The sequence below is a fragment of the Melanostigma gelatinosum genome (assembly GCF_949748355.1).
Source record: "Melanostigma gelatinosum genome assembly, chromosome: 16".
NCBI lineage: Eukaryota > Metazoa > Chordata > Actinopteri > Perciformes > Zoarcidae > Melanostigma > Melanostigma gelatinosum.
Window position 1 is genome coordinate 23,177,409 of NC_136649.1, and position 24,423 is coordinate 23,201,831.

Sequence of the window (24,423 nt, forward strand, 5' to 3'; positions counted from 1 at the left end):
CCTCAGAGATGACTGTGGTTTCCTACATGTCATACATGAAGGCGTGGAAGACACGAATGATATTTTGTTGATAAGACTTGAAGGCATTGACATGCTGGAATGTGTAACGGTAATCATGCAGTTTGTGGATTTGCTGCCATATTTACGACTGGGGTGGACGTACTTCCAGGATTCATGATGCCAGAGGGAGAAAATATTTGAGCCTGTATCAAAAAATAATAATTCCTTTAAGTTCTACTTAGAATTCCCACTGAGGGGCTGACATGGCCATGCTCAGCTTGTGTGCTGTACTCCATAATAGAAAGTCCTGGTCTGATGAAAGCAGGTGATTTTACATGGTATGCACCACGAAGACATGAACTATGATCCTATTAGTGCCATATTTTACATTCATATAAGAGATTCACAGTAAACTCTCTCCTCCAGATGCTTCTGAGAGATTCTCAATCCCAAATGAGCTGACATACTTTAACTCTCAACTGTTGGCAGATGGAATCATGTATCAGAACTTCCCTATCAAATATAAAAGGGCCTTTTAGTATATATATTAGAGATATATTTCTAAACCAAAATTGCATTTGCCAAAATACATTTACGTGAGAGTCTCAATATTTTCTTGTGTGAAAGTATGCTGTTCCTCCACTGCTCATAAACATCTTTAGTCTGTAATGGCCTGGCCCACGTCCGCAGCCTAACTCTGCTATTTCATCCACTTCTTCTGGAGACGGGTTTCCGAACACGGGGCTTTACTGAGTTCTGCCGTTCTGCCTGGATCCCTACAGTGAAAAAGCATCAGGCTTTAGGAATGCCCAAAGGACCCAGGGGCAGGGGGTCGCTGACCTTGCACCTTCCTATCTTTGGTCATCGTCCTGATTTACCGAAGCAGCCTAAATCCCCCTGACCTTCTGAGGCGAGCTAAAGGTCTGGACAGGGTTTTCTGGAATGTGCTTTTATCAGTTGCAGTCGCTCAACGACGCCGTGCTGGACAATAAATAATTGGGTTTTCTTCACTTGAGTATTTGGCAATTTGATCTCACGGAAATACATGAAATGACCACGAGCTCTTAACAGCGCATTATGTGGTGGAGGCACGTACAATATATTTTAGGTCAGAGTAATCGTCTTCTTCCTTATTTTTCAAATGATTGGAACCTTGTCCATTCACACTGAAAGCAATCCTATAATTTTCAATCAGGTAAAATATTTTCAGCCATGCCTGTGGCGCTGCTCAAGGAATGCAGCAATGTTGGTTTGTTGGTCCGTCAGTCCACCAAGACACCTGAACAAGTTTGATGGATCGTCATTCATATTCTCACAGACATTCATGGTTCCCAAAGGACGTGTCCTCTTGAGCCACCAGCGGTTACATATTTCAACACATGGATTGTGACTAAAATGGGTTCAGACATTCATGTTCTCCTCAGCGTAAACAGGAAGATGATCCTCTGACTCTTCTTCTCGTGCCACCATCAAGTCAAAAGTTCAATTTGTCCAACACCTTGGTTCATCACCAAATAGAAAGCGTCAGGACACGACGAGGCTGTGGAGGTGGACGAGAGACGATGGTGTTCAGTCGTCTCATTCCACCACTTGTTAGCAACTGCCTTTTTTATTAAGACATGTAAAAGCTTAGCGATGGATTGGTGACGTATTTGTATCTTCAGCTTGTGTCAACCACAGACCTTATTTCAAGCATCTAACCAAAAGCAGATTCAAAATACTCATCGTCTTCTACTGGAGGGAACCGGAAGTGCACACATGCTGACTCTTGTGTTTATTGCTTATTAGCAACAGCATGCGTACACAAGGAGCTGCTGGCATGGCTTTAGATTGTTAAGTCTTCTCGATGTATAAATTCCCTTATATTAGGATGCCACTTTGTGTGCCTTGCTCATGGGGCCTTTGGCCACAGCTGACAGGCGGGGGGGAACTTTCCTTTAATTCCCTGATCCTGATTTTTCAATGCTTACATGGAGTTCCTCAAAGTACGTTATGGGGCTGGCTGCGTCTGTGAAATTGCTACGCTGCCTCTCGCCATTTCCCCCCACAATCACTGACAATCGTACAATATCCAATTATCTGCAGTACAACACAACCTCGCTGCCAGTTGTACATGAGCTCAGTTTCTGGGAATGAGTCCTGATATCATGCTGGCACTGAAGGGACTCCTCCACAGCTGCTCAGCTCCACTTCCAAGAGATGAAAACGGGAGGAATGAGGAATACAGTGACACACAGTAAACCAGATCGATATCAATCTGCTGTATCTGCATCTATAGTGTATGCATCACAGAACCTCTCCAGAGAACTGCAGTTGTAGTTGACTGCAATCTTTCCAGTTTAAAATTTAAAGGAACTACTTTACCTCTTGAGTTTGACTAGTAAGGCAATTTCATTGATTTTCAGTTTCCTCCACCTCGAGAACAAACATTCTGTTGTCTGTCATTGAATATTACAGCATTTAACAAATCCATCATCACCAAAACAGTTTGTTCTGCAATGCAGGGGAATTTATTTATTTTACATGCAAAACGTTTAAATGTGAAGACATACTTTAGTAGCCTAAGCAGGCTGCAGGCTCCTTGTATTTGTGTAATGTTCCTTTGTTTGCAGGTGAATATTAACACGTTATTTAGCTTTAATTAGTGCAAGACTCAAATTAAACACTAAAATCATGTTAAAATCATGTGAAATCACTGCATCTTCACAGTCAGTGCACGGTGGCCCAATCAGCAGAGATAATTAACAGCAGGTGTTTTCAATCATCTCAGAAGTTCAGTTTGTTTTAGTATTCTGTCTTCTCCTGACGAACCCTTACACTTCTGAATCTTTGTTCTTTTATATTAGAATCGTGAAAAACGGTTTTGGCATTTTTCAAGAGTGTTACTTTTATAATTATGACCCACACACACACACACACACACACACACATACACACACACACACAAAACCATGCAAAGTATCTCTACAAAGGGATGATGCAGGATATCAAAATAATCCAGAAAGGCAATCACACCACGTTGTCAAATAACCATAACAGACATCATCATATCTGAATCGGCTATCAGAGAAAACAAGAGTTCAGCTCCTCCAAAGTTCAAAAGGAATCCAACAAGCTTCTCTGCATCCAGCTGAGCACCCGAGTGGCCTAAGTGAGCTGCAGTTTCCTTCTCCTTGTGTAGTTTCCTCGTCAAGTGCTCTTAGGTAAACTTGAACCCCAGCAGCAGCAGCAGCAGCAGCAGCGGCGGCGGCTGCTTCAGTGAGACGTCTCACTGCTCACTCCCAGCTGTGAACGAGGGGGCTGGATGAGAAGAGATGAGAGTTTGGGGTTTCCTACTGTAGATCACAGGGTCAGAGAGGACATTTCATCTGGGAGTAATGTTAGATGTCTATCCACGCCTTCATACATGATGTAACATGCTTCTTTTCTTCTTCTTTGCCTATTCTGCAGAACCAGAATCACAAAAGCACTGCTGTTGATGGCGCGATGTGAGCGTATGAATCCCCATCGCAGTGGAATCGCTCCAGCTCTGGGGAAATGTATTCTCAGAGGAAAATCAGCTCAGCCTAACTGGTTAGACGGTAGGGTAACATATGCATGTTTAATAGAGACACAATAAGTATGCCATGTTCAATCAGAGATGAATTTATTTTGCACGGTGGGTGCAATGTGTTCCGTTGGGAGATATTTCATCATGCATCTCCACATAAAGACCAAGTCCAAGAAGGATTGTCTTTGTGCTTTTTCTCACCACTCGTCTGTTTCTCATTCCAATTTCTTTCCCCATCTTTTGCAGCTCACAGTCTCTCTCCTGGAGTGGAAAATCTGAAGTAATTGGTTTCTGAATTAAAGAAAGCAAGCAGGGATGAAAACAGGCTCTAATTCATTTCACTCTCTCTGGGAGAAACAGGGCCGCGAGGAGACTTTAGGGAATCATGTCAAACGAGCATTCGCCCTCAATTTCCCCACCAACAATCAGCAGCATCACTTCGGATCGAGGTGTTTCTATTCATAGAGCTCAGGGTCAGCGTCGGCATGTGGGGGCTTATTTTGATTAACCTCGCGCCTCTGCAGCCGCGGCGAACTCTGTGGCTTAATGCACTTCAGAGAGACGAGGCGAGAGATGAGTCTGCTGAAAAGGGTTTTAAGACATACATAATTGGGTGGCTGTCAGGGGAACAGGGTGGCAGAGAGAGAGAGAGAGCGAGAGAGCGAGAGCGAGAGAGAGAGCGAGAGGATGTGGTGCATTACCTGAATTACACCGACTCTTAACAATGAGCCATTACATCCATCCGACATTAAGGGGTTTCAGGTAGCTGCTGTCCTCTGCATACTGAGGAATCTAAAGCTGGAAGTCTCAGTCGGCTGACAATGTGACTCACTGAGGATACAGAAAGTTTAAAGAGAACCATCAAGTTAAAACAAGCTCTATCGTACCTGCATGGAAACAGATCCTGTGCATGTACGATCGGAGGAACGGGAACAGATTGCATGTAAGAACCTCCACCGAAGAGTAAAAAACAACAGAAAAACATGAGATTGTGGTTTGGTTGAAATAACTACGGAAGGGGCGTTACCTAAGTGACCAATAAGTCAACTTTGACTTCTGGTTTCACGTGCACAGTGGTCTCCTGGGTGAAGGTCTGGAGTCTTTAGCCCCTCAAGTCCACCATGACCTCCAAAGGACTTTGTGCTCTTTTATACGTTTTCTACGTCACAAATTGATTACGTTGGTTACAAATTATCGTGCATCACTTTTCATATATATAGCTACAAACTCTGGCTCCTCCATCAGGTCAAAGACTCATACATTGGAAATACATCATGGTTGGGCTTCAAATAGGTTTACAGTTTGCCGCTTGGTGCTCCGATCAATCGGAGTTATCAGTGACGTCACAGAGCTCTGAGCTGACGGTGATGGATGTGGTGTAGGGGGTGGGGGGGTCGACACACTGTAGCATGTCTTTGTGTTGGGAGGGGGGGTCGTTCGGGGGACTGTGTGTGTGTGTGTGTGTGTGGTATCATCATCCCTGCTCTTTACTCGCAGCAGATAACCTCTGATTGTGTACGTGGGGGTTAATCCAGGGATGACGAGGGAACGCTGCTCAACGTGCTGCATCTGCAGACTCTCAGTGTGTGTTGGGGATTTGGCTGTCCAACAGTTACAAACACAATGAGACAACTGTCCCTTTCACTCCTGACCCCCAAAGCCTCAGCACCCCCACCCAGGATCACAGCCCACTGACCAGCAAAGCCCCATTCACCCAACTGCTGCGCCACAACATGAAAGGGATCGATTCTTTTGAACCAATTCATCCCTTTTCACTGGATTGGACACATATCTGCTGGAGAAGTTTCATTTTGTTTTCAGCTAATCACTGTGTGTGAAACAAGTTGTGCAGAAAGTGTTTCTAATGTCTACACTTGTTGATATGATCTGCAATATTCTGAATAGGGCAATACTTCAAAGCAACACTATTTCCTTAATAATATTAAATTATTGTATTTAGCTGCTTAACCGAAGGGCACTTCATCAGGAATGCCCCATCTATTATTAACATGACATTTTGAAAACATTTGGGGTTTTTCTTCATTCGATGTGCTTTCTAGAACTACAAAGTACAAATTGTAACATCCCGTTAGCTTCCTCATGTCTCTGTGTGTGTTTTCTGTCTCTGTGTGTGTTTTCTGTGTGTGTGTGTGTGTGTGTGTGCGTCCTTTGATTACACTCATCCTACTCACCTGCCCTGTCCACCCAGCTGCCTTCAATCTCCTCATCACCCCACACACACACACACTCTCCTGCTTTCCCTGTTCTGGTTGTGAGATCGTCTTTGTTTGTTCGTTCTGTGCCTTCCTCGTCTTCCCTTCTGAGTTGTACCTTTGCCCTTCGTTTGTTTTTGGATATTTTTGGCCGCTCCGTTGGAGTCGCTTTAAGTTTGTTTTTGACCTTTTTTTCAAGTAAAGATTCCTGAGTTTGAACTTCACCTCGTCTCTTGTGTCTTATCTGCGATTGAGTCCGGGATCTGCCCCTCGACACAAATAAACTTCTCATTTGACCATATTCGACTCTACAAGCATGTATGTCCTTCAAAAAGCTTTCTCTTGTTTTGCACAATTTAGAGGAAAATAGCCTCAGGTTGGAACATAAACTAGCCCCAAACATGCCTCTCTTTCAGCCTTTCTTCTAACCTTGGTAGCAACCAAACAAATAGGGTCTGACATTGAAACCAGGGGAAACTCTGACAGTGAAATGTAGCCCAGAGAGGCGAGGTCGTTATGAAAACCCTCCGCTCCAAAGCACTTAAAGAGAAAAATGAATGGAACAATGTCATAAGCAACCTATGTAAACAGCGCATTGAATTACTTCAATTTAGAAGAAATGTAATACTCTGGTCATACAAATTGAGTGCAGTCAAGTTTTTTTTATCTTGTATTTCCACAGAATACACATTAGAGATTGGTGGTTTTACGTGATACTCCAGAACCTGAAGTCCAATCAAACGAGATCAACTGAACCGGAACGAAATCTAATGAGGATCAACTGAAATAAGAGTACAGCGTACAGCGTAGCCAGCTCTCAGCTGGGCTGTGTTTCTCTTTCAGACGATCGTGATGGTGGATCGCAATGAGATTTGAATCTCACTCAGTTGTCCGTCCCGGCATCTTTAACAGTCAAGATGGTGGCGAAGATAACAAAATCAAGGATTTATCCATCTCATATTGTGCCTAATTTTAGTGAACATAACATGTCGGGTGTGGAATGAATGGGCAGATATTCTGGTTCAAAAGTCAGTTTTTCGAGCCCCGATAAAGGACAAAATGAAGGCCGCAACAGACCCGTTAGGGGTCACTGGTCTGTTAAGAGCAGTGAGGGGTCTGCAGTCAATGAAATAGGTTTTCCAAGTGTAACTCACAACAAGTATATCGAGAAGTATAAGAGATCAGCTGTGGACAGACGGACGCACACATAATCTCCACACGCAGCCGAGATAATTAACATCACACTCAGACAAAGTTTGGCCTCATATCTGTTTGTATGAATCTGTATTCATGTCTGTCATCACCTTGTAAAAAGCCCATTCTGTTAAAAGCACTTCTAATAAAATGTGCGTTGAATGGAAGTAGGTCACAAGTACTTTGTTTCGTCTGCAGCCTCGCGCGTTGTCCGACACTCTCGCTCGCTATCGCCACATGACAGGCGGATTGATGGAACATGCTCTCCAGATTAGAGTTGAATTGTTTGGATACAGTTTGCTTGAGAGAGCACTTATGCGAGGCTCCACTTGTGTTTTCTTACGTGTCTGCTGACAAGTCAGGGATTGTAGCGGCGCGGCGAGGGACGCCGTGTTGTGCAAGGCTGACTGGTGCAAAAACACGGCCGTGTTATCAAAGACAACAAGGTGAGGTTAAAAAAAGGACTTTTATAGGCTCTTTGATTCATTTGATATCATCAAGAGAGACGTTGCTACACTTTGCTTGTTGCAGCTTAACAGTGAGTGTTAAAGTCCTCAGTGATTTATTGTAATTCTGCTACTAGCGCGTTCAAATTCTGTGGTTTCTATGTGTAATTTAACTTCTGCCAAAAGTGATCCTGTCAGCCGGATGTTTCTCTCTCAGTTCTTCATGTTGATAAAGGTGGTTATTTAGATGTTTGCTATGTCAGAATTTAAGCACATAAGGCAAAAACCTCAAGTTGGCATGAAAACATTTTTCAGCAATTGAGAGTTTTATCATATTTTGCAGATTCCGCGCAATTTTAAGAATGCGATATTTAAAAATGTGCATGCAATTATGTGAATGGAAACGCGGCTGTTGTTAGTTCTCTGGTTTCTGGCTTCGGAAGTGTTACAAATATTCATGAGACTGACTTCTACCATAACGATGACATACAGAGCTTCTCATATTGAGAGATAAGCCGCTGAACAAGACTCACTCAATTCCCCAGTGCTCCCTCGAGTAAAGACATATCTACTGTTTTTGAGAAGATCTGGGTCAAATAGGAGCCTACTTACATGTGATTCTTAGAATTATTTTATAGTAACAATATTCACATCTTTTCACCATAATACAGGGATTTATTTTACTAAAATTATTGGGCGATAAATTCATTAGTTACGGACAATTAATCGATGATTGATTGAGTGATTTAAGTCATATAGAACAATAGACATCACTACATTCGTTGTAGGTTTTCTTCCATACTAATGTTACTAGTAATAGGATTTTGTTTTGTGTTCATCAGACAAATGAAAACTGACCTCTGCTAGCATGTTAGCATGCTAACAAGCTAACGCATGAAACATCACACAAAGATTAAACACTAGCAGTGTTTCGTTAGCATGTTACTCAATGTCAGCATGTTAATAACATGCATGTAATAATGTTAACAGTGTTAATATTTTAACTCAAGGCACGTTAGCATGCTAGCACTAGCATTCAGCTTGAAGCACAGCAGGGCATGCTAGCAAAGTCAGACAAAGTACAGCTACAGGCCACCTTACAAAAGTATAATGTAATAAGTACAATAACTCAGCTAACATTATGGCCTTTCATGTTTACTTATCCTCAGGCCCCTCGAGTAGTACAAATCTAAGAATAAAAAAAATCGTTGTAATCCATCTAAAAGGTTAGTTTTCCGGCATATAATATGCATGTAAGTAAGTTAATTTGTCTGGAACCATTTTGTTTACATTGTAGAAAATATTCTTGAAATGTTAAATACAAGTTTCACTGTAAATGAAGGCTAATACAAAAGCAGTACCTCAGTAAAACAGAGTACAATATTTCTCAATAAATGAAATGTGCAGAGTAACAATAACTATGCCTTCATGTACATTTTAAGCATGCGTCTCCACTTATTTAATTAGGCCATCTCCCAACACACCAGTTAAGTCAGCTATTTGGCCGTCTCTCCCGCGTTGTGCCTCATTTTCCTCCGTGCAACAGTCCGCTCTGCCAAGCTGATGTGGTGCCAGAAAGACTACTTATTGTCATGGCAGTGATTGCATTTAAATAAACGCTGAATGTAATTTCCAGAATTTAAGAACTGATTTTGTCCAATATTTCTATGCACCCCAGATTGGAAATGATATATATTGTTTTCTGAGCAACTTAGTCCGTTCACACCGAACTGTGCCCTTTAAACATCTCGCACGCTGTTTCTCATTGACCGAAGAGCCACACTCTGATGACTGCTGGACGTGTATAGCAACAGAAAGGGTTCGGTGAACGCTGATGAGTTCTGTCAGATTATTCAGGCGCTGCTTTCAAAGGGGGTTCCTCAGGGCAATATAGATGGTGAAGCAGGCTTGTTGATCCTTGAGAAAGTCCTTATCTGTTCTTTGTTGGCTCTGCGTACATTGATCACGTCCATTGTTGTGCTTGTCCCATTGAGGCCCGAGTGAATGAGCCTGCTGCGTAACAGCTTTCTGCTTCCCTCCAAATGAAGACGTTCCCACCGAAAGAGACCTGACACAGAGAGTGAGACGTCAGTCTGCCAGTGGACTCCATACAACGCTTCATTTACTGCACTACTTATATTTAGTGACTGGTTTGCTATATTGCCAGATTAGAGAAAGATATTTTTGTGCACACAAAAAAATCATAAATTGTACCATCTGCACAGACCTTTAATCCTACATGTTCTAAATGAACCATGACACAAAGACATCATGAGGCCATTCTGCTTTATTTTGTGTCTACTTTAGCCTCGACTCCTGCTAACCTGTATTTTACTCACATTTGTTTCTCCTCATATATTTGTACCCATAAAAGTTAAGCTGTCCAGATGTATAATGTCGGGTTTTCTAAATTAAGATATTCCCTCCAAAATAAAGCCCACCAAATATGCCACAGAGAATCCTCCGGCCACACAGCTCATACTTCTTGTCACGGTAACTTCAACACAATATTTACTTTGCTCTCATTTTCCTTTAATGGCCCTTTTTTCGTCCTGCTTTGTAATTATTGTCTTTTCGTCGTATTTTTTTTTTCTACTGGACAAAAACAGTTGTTGGCAAGATGACGTTATGGCATGCATATATGTTTCATACAGTTCAGTGCGGACTGTGCGTAGAATATTTATAGAAAGAGAATCGACATTAATTTAAATGATGAATTGCTTATTTTTAATGAATTCAGCCCGTATTATATACAGTACAGAGCTGTGACAGGAGCAGAATTTAGAGATTACACAGCTGGCTAGTTATAGAGGGATTATTAATATTTAATTTCTAAAAAATCGCTTTATGTCTCTACGTTTCTAAATTGAGAAACCGTATTCTTCCCTCCCTATGGCCTCGTGCTGCAGCCTGCTGTAGGCCTGTGCGCCTGTGGTTTGGGTGTGGTGGTTGTCGTGTTTGTAGCAGTGAGCTCTTTGGTTCCTACGTTGGCATGTTAACCAGAGGAGGTGTGACTCAAGTGCCCTCTGGTGGAGGTGGGTCCCTCTGTCTGTCTGTGCCCTGAGGTGTCTGAAGTTTAATGTGATTTTTGTCGAGCGCCCATGCAGAGGCAGAAAGGTAACATGAGAGAAAACGATCTCTGCCTCATTGATCGTCAACATTGGCTCTGCCTTCTCACGTTAACGGATTCTCAGCCTCTCGTCTGTCCTCGTCTATAGCGGGTCTGTCTGTGTTCTGCAGATCAATGTGTTGAACCAGCAGAGGCTGGAGGAATGAGCAGGTGAAGACAATGATTAGCTCATTAGCTCACCTGCGAACTCCAAATGAGTTTCATTGGCCGGATTCCCACAAACAGGACGATATTCAAGGCTTTTAGAAATACTGAGTCTCACATCCCCGTCTTTGTGAAGTTAGATTTTTTTACATGTTTAATTCATGAATTAAGCTTTGTCGAGATTTTTAAACACAAATATATATTTAACAGCAGTGGATCTCAGAGTTTCTCTACACGATGATATAAATGTGTCTCCAGCTGAAATATAATTCTGGTGAGAAAAATCCCTGAAATGTGCTGTTTTTTGGGGGGTCAAATATGATCTGCTCTTTCTTCACTCAAATCCCCAAATCCCTCAGTGGAGAAAAACAATAATTAGGAGACGATGTCAGAAACCAGGAGGACAAGTTGAAGGTACTGTGGCGCTGCCTTCAAGTGGAAGACTTATGGTTACGACATGGGAGGTCATGTACACAGTATGTTGAGTCGTGAGCTTTGCTGATCGATAAGGTGTCGTAATGCAGGAAATACTAACACATAATGACAGAGGAAAAGGATGAGGCCGTTCCTCAGACATATTATGAAGTTACAAAGAGAAACTCAATATGACTAAGATTGAAATATATTAACTTAACATCCACCAAAAAATGAACGTCAACAGCCTCCCCCATCTGTGACGTCGGCAAACACGTCACAACTCGTGAACTGTAGCTTTCACACAAGACGGGGGCGTTCACGTGGACTCGTGAACACGAAGGCAGGAATATTCTCAGGTTACAGGACAAACCACAGAAAAGCAACAATGACTCTCACTCACTCACAGCTGTTGGAGGGAAACTGCAGGTTGAAAAGCCTGCAGAACTCCACACAGAAACCTCCGAGATGGGAAATCAAACACGGTCGTCAGCCGAGTTTCCATTCATGTATGTTCATGTGCATTTTGAAGTGTTGCACTCGAAAAGCTGCTTGGAATCTTCAAAATTCAATAACACTCACTCAGTTGCTCAGGAAAGAGTTGACGCTCTCTTGAGGTGTTTTTCTTTGTTGCCTCTGCAGAATGAGAGTTGCTGCACCAGACGGCCCTTTCCCAGATACAGAAGTACTGCACTCCGGACAGCATGACACGTGGCCACGAGCTGCCATGAAAGGAACTTGTTTTGACAATTAAAACTTGCACAATTGAAACAAATTCTCGAAGACCTTCCATTTTCCTCTGGTAGACGGCTTCTATGGCCAAGGCAGCTTCTTCTATTCTGTGTACTGGACTGCAGCCATGCGTGTCGCGTAGCCTACAGCGGCAACTTCTGACAAAACTACACAGCCCAGTTTATTTGCCCCAAACAGTTGAAAAATGTTGCTTCAAATGTGCTTGACAATTGAGTGGAAACAGGGCAACAGTTTCTCTGCTGACCGCTGATGAATGTCAGTTGGCTCTCGTATTGACACCGTATCTGGCGTTGCTGGCGCTGCTGCTGAATGTTTGCAGGACACAGGACGCTTAGAGACGGCCACTTTGTCTTTGAGAGTGCAGCTCTCGGCCGTGTGCATTAGAGAGAGGCGGATCAACTCGTGGCGCCCCTTTGCTTATCTTTCCCGTGATACCGCGTCTCACGCTGCGTGGGCTGGACTCGGCCCTCCTCCTGGCCCGGCCCGGCTATTCTCCTGCCTCAATAGCTCTGTTTGACTCCCCCAGCGGAGCCGCGAGTTGTCTGAGGGGCTCGCTGCAGAGTCCCTCTTCTCTCTGGGATCCTCAATCCTGCACTCACCCCCCACCATCAGGCCAGCGAAGAAACCCAGCGCCACAGGCTGAGCGGTGGAGAAGAGGGGTCGGTCCACGCCTCTCGCTAAAGAGCTTCGAGACAAAGGCCAGAAAAAAAGAATAAGAAAGAAAGAAAAGAGAACTACGCCACCGGGTTGACCCAACGCTAGCCTGTTTGTCTGACAGCACCATTTATGGATACAGCTTGAGATACTGCTTGAGCCAAGCTAACGGTTTACACACATAACGGTTCCCAAGGACAGGCCTTCAGACACGGGAGGAAGTGTTGGAAGGGAGGGTGATGAAGAACGTAAGGGAGGTGGAGAGATAGAGAGGAGACAAAAGGGGAGCGTGAAGGAGGCCGGGTGAGGCCACATGCAGTGAAGGGAGGGGAAGTGACGGGAGAAGAGAAAATCCAACCGCAGGGCTAAAGAAGAAGAGACGGGAAGAAAGAAGGGAACGGAGTGAGTACGGTACCGAGGGCCGAGAGCGAGATGAGCAGAGAGTCCACGAGTTATATCAACAAACATCTCAATGACAGAATCGATCTCATTGAAAAGGAGGTGATGTGATATCAGCCGACAAGTTCTTCAAAAGCATGCTGCCACTCACTGTTACTCATCCACACACACACACACACACACACACACACAAAATTGCCTCCACATGACTCTCAACATGGCGACAAATAGTTGTGTAATGCTCTAATGCTCTGATTGTTATATCGAACCTTTAATCCTCATTCATGACCTTAAACAACTGGGCACTGCAACTGTTTGGGAGATCAAACTTTACTTTGTTATATCAGTAAAAAGTGCAGTTTGGGCTGCAAATGAATCAACATTTGATGTGTTGGTGATTATCAATGTCGCCCAGTGGAGCTCATTGATGTGTTTCTTATCGTATTTTAACAACAGTGGAGCTCTGCAGCACAGAAGAAGAACATACATCAGACTTTGATACACACACAATACTTCACTGTTGCTTTTTGGTTGTTTCCTTTATTGGATTAGTTGAAAGGAAGAATTGTTATTTATTATTATTTAGAACTTGCACAACATTTTCTTGGAAAGATGACTAATGATGGGGAGAGAGAGAGAGAGAGAGAGAGAGAGAGAGAGAGAGAGAGAGAGAGAGAGAGAGAGAGAGAGAGAGAGAGAGAGAGAGAGAGAGAGAGAGAGAGAGAGTTGCTTTGCTTGCGGTTGCCATGAACAGCTCTCAGCGGAGAGGCGAGTGTCCCCGGGGAGTTTCTCTCGATGTCTTCTGAGAGAATTGTCACATGTCTGTAACCGTGGTGACAGCTCTGACATCAGACACGTCTCACAAGCGGAGCTGTTGTTGTCTGCAGGTAGACCGGCGGCCGAGTCCACCAGAGCACACACACTTCAGTAACGCCTCTGTGAGACAATCTCACTTTCCATTCAGCCTCCACGCTGCCGGGAGAATCCGTTTCTGTGTGTGAGATATGTCCGCCGTGCTTTTGCTTATTTGTTGTTCCCTCAATACTTATGATTTCCTATATTCAACTCAGCCTGCAATGCACACTAGCCTTCAGGGAGGAGAGAATGTATTAATCTTAAAGTTTCAAAGGAGAAAAGAAATGTGCAGAATTCTTTGGGGGATGTAAAGACTGAGAAAACATCTCTCTCAGCACGGATAAATATTTGGATTAATCCTGGTTTTCTCATGCAAAGTGGGGCCTTAGCGATACCTTCAGCAGAGCGCCGGCTCCTGGATGAGTTAAGTAAGCCCCAACAGCTTAAAGAGATCAATTGGAATCCCCCCCCCTCCTTCATTTTCTCCTTCTGCCCATTCAAAGAGTAGCCAACAGCATGAGATGGAGGCACACTCATGTGTGAAATAGACTCTTCATGAGGACGCTGGTCTTTGGCCGCCTCGTATTGGGACCTCCGTCTTAATCCCCCTCCGGATTGTGGGAGGGAAGGCGAGGACAAGGCCTTTCTGTAGGAACAGAGGGCGAGGGGCGGGGCAGGGGAGAGGCCGATGAGTCCATTGACAACAGTTGTGTATCTGTGGAGATTTAGGAGATTTCATGAGCAATGGTCGACTGAGCAGCAAAAAGCCCCCCCACTCACATAAAAACACCCTCTGCTCTGCAGGCGCTTCCTCTCTGCTGATGTGCTGTTTGTGAAACTTGCTGGAGAAGTCAACAATGGACTATATATATATGTATATATCTATATATATATGTATAGATATATATAGATATATATGTCCCTTCCATGTCTGAGAGTGAGTATCAAGTGTAACCAGGAGGACATGATCCCTCACTGACTTCCCATTGCCAGTTGTGTTCATTGAAAAACACAAACGTACGGAGCATTGCAGCTGTTGCAGACTGGTGGGACGCACACGTAGACACAAACAGACACACACACACACTGACACACACACACACACACACTGATTGGAGTTTGCATTAAGTCTTTGATCTGATAATGAAGAGTTTCTTGGGTTTCTTTGCCCAACAAATGAAACCAGACAGTTGATAAATACATGCGGTCGTAGTAACCGATGCCTCTACCGCCACGGTGCCCCTCCCCCCCCCCCCCCCCCCCCGGTATAATGAAGCTCTCTCTGACTGGCCCATCGACTCAGCTCCCACTAAGTAATTATCCACGCTCTGCAAAGTCCTCACAGCTCGGTCCGTGCTAATGTCTCAGGATTCATTATAGTGTAAAATAGATAATAATTCAATTATTTCCTCCCGGGTGCACGCATTAGTCCGGGTTGTTCTTCTGTTGAGCTGCTCTCGTTGGCTGTGGTATCAACACCACCCGATGGCGAATGCAACGTTTCTGGTTAAATGGATTGGAAGAAAAGACAGAAACACGACTGCGAGCTTCATTCCTGCCTTCGTTTTCAATAAGAGAGAAAAGTTCCCCTGATCGCCGTGAATGTCTTTCAGTCTGTTCTGTGTTGGCAGAGTCACACCGTCAGAACCAATGTTACGTCTGGTTGAGGAGATAATAATTACAAGAGGAAAAGTACATTTATGTTCATGTTGGCGCCTGTCTGTTGTCCATCACAGTGTTCTACTTTAAAACTGGAGCTGCAGATATAACTTCATACCTGAGAAAATATGAATCTACTCTGTTTGTGATTATGCTCATCGTGTCTTTCCAAAAGCTGCCAAGCATTCCTGTAGTTCCTGTATTCCCAAAACTCTTTCCTACACTCACAGCACACTGGCGATGTCTTGGAATCCTTTACTGGAATCCAGTAGACACTTTCCTCCCAACAGAAATATGATTTCACCCACAAAGCAATTACTTTTTCTTGTGTTACTGTTGACAGCAAATATTTTAGACAGTAAGAAAATGTATCATGTTTGTCACGTCTTTGCTGGATATGAACGACTGTGAATGCACAAAGAAACGAGCAAAAACACACGAAGGAGTTAGTTGTTGATGCCTGCTTTAAAAAAAATGCTGATATGGTGAATTTGAGTTGATACATTTGTTTTGAAGCAGTTTTTCTGGCATTTGCAAACTGGGCTTTGCAGAAAGTTTTTATTCTGAAGTTAATTCTGTATGTATTTTGTGTCAGGGTAATGGAAATTGGCCCACTCACTGTGTATATACATATGTATAGACAGTATATATATGTATACAGTATACAGTAAACTGTGTTGCAAAAGCTTAAAAAGATTTTGCAACACAGTAGCCATTGTGACCACAACTGGAGATCACATGAGGAGAAGAGACAGTATTTGGAGTAGCAGCAGCGGAGACTGTTTATTCTTGTGGACGTGTTCACACCGAATCCAAAGTGTCAGAGTTCTAAGGTCTGACTTTATACCTTCTGCTGGACTCTACGTCACACAAAGCACATCTGGACCTCTCGTCATGTCCTCTGTCCCCTGACCGAGTCAGGTTGACACTTTTTGCAGGTCAAATGATGTTTGTGTGAACCTTTCTGGGACCTGCTCTGTTTATCTGTTAACCGTGTTCATACATGCTGGGTTCAAAGGAACAGTTCGTATGAGGTCCCATGCGGTTATTCCACAACAAGCCTCCTGGTGAGATATGCCGTGTTTACTTTCTGTTTTTCTCTTCTGGTAAAAGCAATGAAAAGCTTGAATACAGTGTAACATGGCACAAGGAGAGAGGAGTGAACCAATCGTTTCTCCCAACGTGTCAAATGTCGACGCTTGGTCAGTGGCATCTGATACCAATGCAGGAGGAAAAGCTTAGTGTCTGTCAGAGACGCGCCGGGCTCTCAACTGACTCCACTGTAAACCCATGTCCTGTGTGATGTACTTCATTTACATACAAACATACTTGTTTTAACTCAAAACTCAAAGTGTGCCTGTCTGTCCTCACACCTCCCGGCAGGAGCTCCCCATGCAACAACACCAACATTTAGAAGAACTAATTAGTTTCCTCGTTTATCGCTTAATTAACTTCCAGCGTTTCAGCCTGACGATCGATATAAACCACCACTACAAAACGGGGGCCCGCTAATGGTATCGGATTAAGGAACGGAATTACACCCGCTGCCGCCACCAATGATTAGAAATCACTAAGCACCCTCTGTGCTATTAAAAGGCCATTTAAACAGCGTACTTCTCCGTGACAGCGTGGTAATTACAGTCTGTCGGCTACAGACCAATGGCTGCCTCCCACTCCATCCTGCTGCCCTTTTGCTTTCTGCTCTCATATTCACTGTGCTCACGTAGGAAGCTCAGCCGCTCACCCGTCCCTCAGTGTGTGCCGATCAACTGATAGCGTAACAAGTCCAACAGCAGCGGCCGGTGTCCGGTGTGCTCGACGATGCTGATCGTGTTTCTGTTGGACCCTGAAGCCTGCAGTGTGTTACAGACCGCGTTGGGCCTGTTTTACAGTCGCGGAGCCAGAGGTGGATCTGAAGGGACGGCACAACAATGAACTAGATGAAGTAAAGGGCACACATTGACATCATTCTTTCACACAGCACAGCCGCACCACAGCTTAGTGAACAGATGGAGCTCTGATACTGGTGGAAAACAAACCAAATCTTGAAAAAGTCAAAGACGGTGGTGTGTGGCTGTTGATATATATAGTATATTTATATTTATAGTACATCTCATTCCAACACACTAAACCAGATACAAAGAACAATTGTAGAAGAGAAAAGCAATGGCGACAGAGTTGCTGAGTCATCTAATATCGTCCAGCATTCAGAGCTATGCAAACAATAATGTGCAGCAACTCTTCGACACCCAACTTGTTTTGTTCTTCCGTTGCGTAACCTGTGTACTTTAGTAGTTACTTTATCCCAAACGACAATCTGTTCCTGAACCTAACAAAGTCACTTTGTTGCCTAAACCGAACTGAGTAGTTTCCTGTAAAGACAAAGTTCATTTTAAACGAGCGGACATGGACACGTGTTGCTTGCTTGCTTAGGAACAGACACAGAAGAAAATGAACCTTTGTAAGATATCACACGAACGAGGACGCGCTGAATCTAAACAGACTAAGCTATATTTAGCTTGAACATATGAAATACCTAAAACCAAAAGGCAACGATTCTGAACATCGACTGCACTTGTCTGTCCGTATTGCCGTTGATCCATTGATTTATTTTTGCTTCTCTAACAAATGTAGCGTGAGTTGTGATATGTCAGCTCTTGATTGCACGTTGGAGATGCATACTGTCTCATGTTACAGTTAACGCATCTGAATCAGCACAGAGGTGCTGTTAGCTTATCTCTGGTTAGATCTCCTCTCAGGACTGTGGAGGCGTGGAGATTAATTGAGTCTCTTGTTTGCTTTGTGAAACCTGTCAGACGGGACGAATTACACCTTTATCGTTCTTATTGTTCGATGAAGATTTGCGACTAAATGAATTCCCATCAAAGCTTCAACCTGAGCAGAGTTCTAATCAGTCAGAATAACTGGAAACAGCTGTTATTCATGGAGTACAGAGGTTCTAGGTTTGCAATATTTGTTGACATTAATCATCCAACAAGTGCTCTGAAGAAGATGAAGTATTGTAATTAAACATCCATACGGAGTCCAACCACAACAAGCACGGTGTGGAGTGTGACGCCACTGTGAGCTTGTTTGTGAGGAGAAATCTAAACACGGCGTGACATGCACCTCTTCTCGTGTTTTGAACTGACTTCATTGGCTCGGGGGTCCAGGACGAGACGAAGTCGGCATTTATGAACAACAGACGCAAAATGTAAACGGCATGTTTACAGGAAGCCAGATGAATAAGAGAGATTGTAACACGTTGTTTCGCATTCGTCTGGTGCTCTTGGTAGCTCGTAGTTAGTCAGCTGGTCTGTTTTCCAACATTCACACATTAAGTTGGACCTGCAGACGTTAGTGGAAGACCTGTAAGGACCTTCAGAAGGTGATTTACACTCAGCAAGGGAGTGGGAGAGACGGAGATACAGGATCTGTTGAGCAGGAAGCTCTGCCCTACACATCCTGCTCCCACATTATTAGAGATCACCTCGCACACATTGTCTCTGCTTCCCTCACCCTCAACCCACTGAGGGCTCTCTGATCTTGTGTCGAAAAAGTCTGCCTCCTTTTCCCAGCTCCAGGTAAGGACGAAGCCAGGAAATGAGAGAGAACGTTCTCACAAAGATAACAAGGTTTACTCCGAGAAGACAGGTGTCCGCCGACATTAAAAACCGGAAAGATGAGACTGTTGGAAGATTAAAGAGTCAAAACAGATACAGCTACTGAGGTGATGCTCTGGCCTTGTTTCTGAAACCACATGTTACTTCATCTTCCACTACAAGCCTCCGTCTGTCCAGAGTCTCTCTGACACTAAACACACCATGCAGCACACTCACTAACCATTGTTACACTCAGTATTGTTGAATTTAATTATTTCTAGGCCAATAAAACAAACTTGATAGAAGAATATAAACCTGAACTGTGGAAACACTAATCTGCTGTGGGAGGTTTTGGAGCAGCAACGTGTCCCACAGACTTGGAGTGAAGTTCGACCTCTTTGTTGTCAGGCAGAGTTGTAAAAGCTCCGTCAAAGACAAAGGCCTATTTAGAGGCGGAGCCTGTGGTTTGAATTCAATCGACTTTTTGTCAATATCTCCTCCCCATTCGCTGATCAATCAAACCGAGCTGGTAACAAAAGAAGAGTCCAAAGAGTTTGCACTTGGCTGTGTTCATAACTTGCCCTCCATCAGAAAAGGCTCCTCACAGAGAACTCTACGGTGCAACAACAGACACCGAGCTCGGCGTCTTCGTGCGAGAAGTGTCACGGATAAGTCCTGATCCATCGCAGAGCTTCCTGCCAAAGTGTCGGAGGGTAGAGACGCTTGGCTGCGAAGACTAAAGAAACCCTGCAGTATCTCAGCGCCTCTCTGGCATCCGAGCCCAGAGACAGCTCCATCCCTGGCATCCGGACTCCGTACCTGGCTTTATAAGGCCTTGAGCGATGCCAGAATCTGGCTATTCCTGGAGACGCTCCGTACCCAGAGAGCTTTGTTTGGACTGAGGCAGAGGAGGAGATGTATGGCCGCCGCTGCCACACAGAAACCCCGAAATAAACAGTGATGAATTCCAGGATACATGTTGTGTTTTGGGTGAGTGGGTGAATATACTATAAGAAGCAAATGACCTGAAGATAGGTGATAGTTTGTTGTGTTTGTTTTGTTCTCATTACATTTAATCTCATTAATCTGGAATATACCGTCCAGTAATAAAAGTCTAACAATAGAAGTACTGGAATACAGGACAAAGGAGTCTAAACGAGTAAGTGGTCGAGATTTAAAATGTTCACACTTAGATATTCGTGTTTGTTTTAATCGTCCAAATGAAGCAGAGGCCGAGAGATCCAGACTTTATGTTCCAAACTGGATCCTACATTTCCCATCATGCAACTCCATATTAAGGGCCCACTGCTGAGCAGCCTTCAAACTCTCTCAAGCTCAGTGGGAGATAACCGTTGAAAGCACCAAACCTCCGGCCCCGCCCTGTAAAGGAGACGTATCAGGAGAAAGACACGTTTCCAGTGCTTCACATTTGGTATCTGGAGTGTCAACCAACCTACAGACGGTGAAATTAGAAAACTCAGTCAGTTTTTGTCGGCTGCCTCGATCAGAAAACATGTGATTCAACTTTTGCAAAGGTGCACCGTATTTTATTTGCAAGCCAATTAGAGCAGACTGCTTAAAGAGACAGGCAGGTGTTACAGACAGACAGTATGAGAAGAATCAAACGTTTATTGGATATTAAAGCATGTAAACATGTTAGAATAGAAACCCCAAATACAAGTATGAACAAAACAATGGGCGGGATACGCCCTCTGTAAGATATCTGCTCGACCATCATTATACGCCTGCTAACCTCGAAGCTGCAACATTCACCAATTTAACATGTTTCACCTCCTCCAGTTACCGTGACACATGTCTGTGAAACAGTCGGCCAGCTGATCCAAGAGAAGAGCCGTGACTGTGTCTCCATCAGACTCAGATAGAAGCTTCTTTCTGAGGAGATCTCCCCTCTGGGATCGGCCTCAGCTCGGCCTCTGTTCAGCCTCAGCTGTTGGATGGCAGGATGAGGTGGCGGCCGGCCAAACGTAATGTTTACACTAACGCGCACAACTGTTCTCCCCGTAGTCACGGAGAGTTAAGGATCCTGAGACGAGGGGCTCTTGTGCGCTGCTGTGATTTCAGCGAGACAGGTGCTGAGTGCAGCAGGGCGGAGTGGGGGGGCAGGGTGGACCTGGACCGGCCCCTCAGGATGTACACGGTTGCCATTATTGATATTATAACACAGACAGTCAGCTCGTTGGTTATCAGGCCTGGTGAAGACATTGTACAGCAGTGGTCTGTTCCTTCAGGCTCAAGAGTCTGTGACGGCTTCTTTACCTTACAAATGTCTCTCGTCGTAGTAAAGTATTGTGTGAAGTTAAATGGTTTACAGGGAACCTCCTTATTCAGTATATTTGACAGATTTAAGTCATTCAAATCATAAAAGAGCATTCTCTTAAATCACGTGGAAAAGCATCCAGCGGCTCGGAGGCTGTACTGAGGCACGGCTGTGCTTTCAGCTAAATGCTAATGTTAGCATGCTCACAATGCTAACACAAAGTAAATCTGAGACTGATGTGAATGTAAGTTTTGCATGAATGTGATAGAAATTCTGATTTTGACCTGATGATGGGTGTCGAGGAAATGTTTGGGCATCACCACGGTCATCAGGAAACATGTAGAACGTACCATGAATCATGATGAATGTCTTAGAGCAGCGTTGAGCTAAAGAGCCGGATCATTTCCTCAGCAGCTGGTGGAGACCAAAGAGCTCAACAAAGAGAGAATACTGGACTTACATTCATCAGGTGGACACAAACACACCGCCTGTGAATGATAATGTTGCTTTGTAACTTAGCAACTGGTTGCTAATACGTTTGTCATTGCAACTTGAAAGGTGATGAATGCCAATGTTTGTTTCCACTACTGTTGAAGCTCCCAAAAACATCTGTTATTGCAGGTTCATGAATTGGGAACACATTTTTCACAGGACTTGAATGCACACATATTCTCAGACGCGTGTAAAGCGCGTGCTTTGATCTGTGACTCATACTGCAGGTGAGAGACAGACAGTGGGTTCAGCATGAAAAGGTTCTGTTGTTGTGCCCGTGGTGCAGCAGCAGCAGGGATGCTGGCTCTCGGTGACGTGCGTCTGCTTTCTGTCACAGTCACATAAAAGCTTACGAAAGAAACAAAACGGCAACAGCACCGCAGAGCTCTGCCACGCTGCGATTTCCTCTCTTGAGCTGGGTTTGATTCTCCTCCACTCGCAACAGGTGTTCGATTAAAAGTCAACACACATGCATGCTGCCTGCCGGTTTGTCTCGGAGCTGTAGACATTCAGATGATGAGACAAATCACAATCTCTGAGCGATGAGGCTGCTGCAGCATCTGGAGCCAGTCTCTGTATCGATTAGCACGAGGAGAAAGCGGCTAATGAACGAAGGGTTGTTGGTTCAAGTCTCCAGAGAGCCCCCGCTGCTGTAATACATTCAGCACTTAACCTGAATCTTAACCTCAACTGCCTCATTAAACATCCAGCTGCTGGATGTACAAACGGAAAAGTAATGTGTTGGGACTGTCTGCCGTTTGAGGATTTTCTTTCAGGAACGTTCCTGCAATAGGCGACGGCGTTAAAAGGAGTCAGTTCCTGTGATTCGAGGAGTTCATGGGAGGTCATTGCTGCAGGAACCAATCTGGCTTTGGTCTCTCCGCAGAGAGGCAAGTGCACAGAGGAGCGGAGATCCCCGTCCATCCTCCTGCATCCGAAAGCAGCTTCTTTTGTCAGTGATTTCGTCGAGTGTATGCGTTGTTGCTACATTTGACAGCCGCCACAGAAGATAGTACCTTTTGAATGCTTCATTTAGCATGACATGTTAAAGTTTGAGTGATGAATATTTCCACTTGCTTCCCAAATGAGACCAGAGAGTCATTGATGGCAGTCAGAGCAGAAGCTCTGGGAATGTTTCTCAGGTTACAGGCGGAGGAGATGAGCTGATGAAAGGGAAAAGAAGAGAGGAGAGTTTCTGTGGCGTCTCCAGTGAAACAGAAAGTGAGGAGGAGCCCCGCTGACCTTCATCACAGAGAGAAAACACTTCGTGACCCTGCTTTGAAAGGTTCACTCTTGTTTTCCACAGATAAACTCTGAACAAAGCTTTATTGTAGCAAATAAAAGAGCTGAAACAGAAGCTAATTAAAAAGTGCAGCGGCAGCCAGTTTCTCCACCCGAATCATCTCACCACCAAACCACAATAACAACACCAGCACCACCCACTCTGCTGGCCTCTACTCCTCACATTTCCTGTATTTTAGCCTTTATTTATTCAAACAAAGATGACTCTTCACTTTGCTCCGAGGAACTGACTCTTAAGCCGTTCAGTAGGCTTCTAGCCGGCCTCAAGTTTTCACATTATTTGTATTTTATTCATGTTGAAAAAAGGCAAGGAATTCAAAAGAATAGAAAAGATTGTAAATGACTTTGAGGGCTACAGATTGCATCAGAAGGACCTTATAGTAGCCTTATAGGAAACAATGTAAAACATTTTGCAGCCGGATTAACAGCAACGTTTTGGCTGCAGGGTGAAGCAAAATCAGGTGGAAGTCAGTTACAAAAGGACATTTTAACAATATGAAGAACTACAGTTGTTGTTCTGACGAAACCGTGCAACAAAGAAATGACGATATAGGTTTATATAAAATACTACTGATTTGTAACCGCAAATATGCATCCCAGTGGAGAGGAAACATGGCGGCATCGTTTCTGCAAACAACGTTTAGGCCTTCTGGTCAGAGCAAGTGATGCATATCAAGCAACCGTTATAGAAGGTCATGCATTATGAGAGTTATGTGGTACAACGAGTTATAACAAACAAAACAAGTCTACAAAGGTTGGAGGAGGGTAGATGGTCAAACAAACACAGGACTTTCACGAGGAGGCCGCTGCTCTTTGTATGTAACGTTACGTAACATTCCTGAGTTCTACATTTTCATGGTTGTTGTGTTATTTATTCAACTCTGACATTTCTCAAACAGCCACGTTTTTTTTCCAGATTAAGCATAGTGGTATAAAAGCCCAGTGATCGGTCTGCTCGCCCAATCAGGTGCAAGAACCAGTGATCGGTTCGCCCAATCAGGTGCAAGAACCAGTGATCGGTCTGTTCGCCCAATCAGGTGCAAGAAGTGAACCCGAGATCCCGACAACCGAGTTCCACCAGGGTATACGGATCAAATGCCTTGCTAAGAGGCACATCTGCAGCAGGAAATGATTCGTGCTGTGAAACTGCAGTTCCTTGCTGAGGGCCACCTAAGTTACACAAGCGGCACCGCCCGCTCCACTGCAGCTGTCCGTGCTGGCAGCAGACGCCACCAGCCACTGCCAGTCAACAGCACTGTCAGATCAAGTCGGTAACGATTTCCTGGAAGCCGCTCAACAAGCCAAAGCCATCCGTCAGGGAAACAAAGGCCCGCCCAC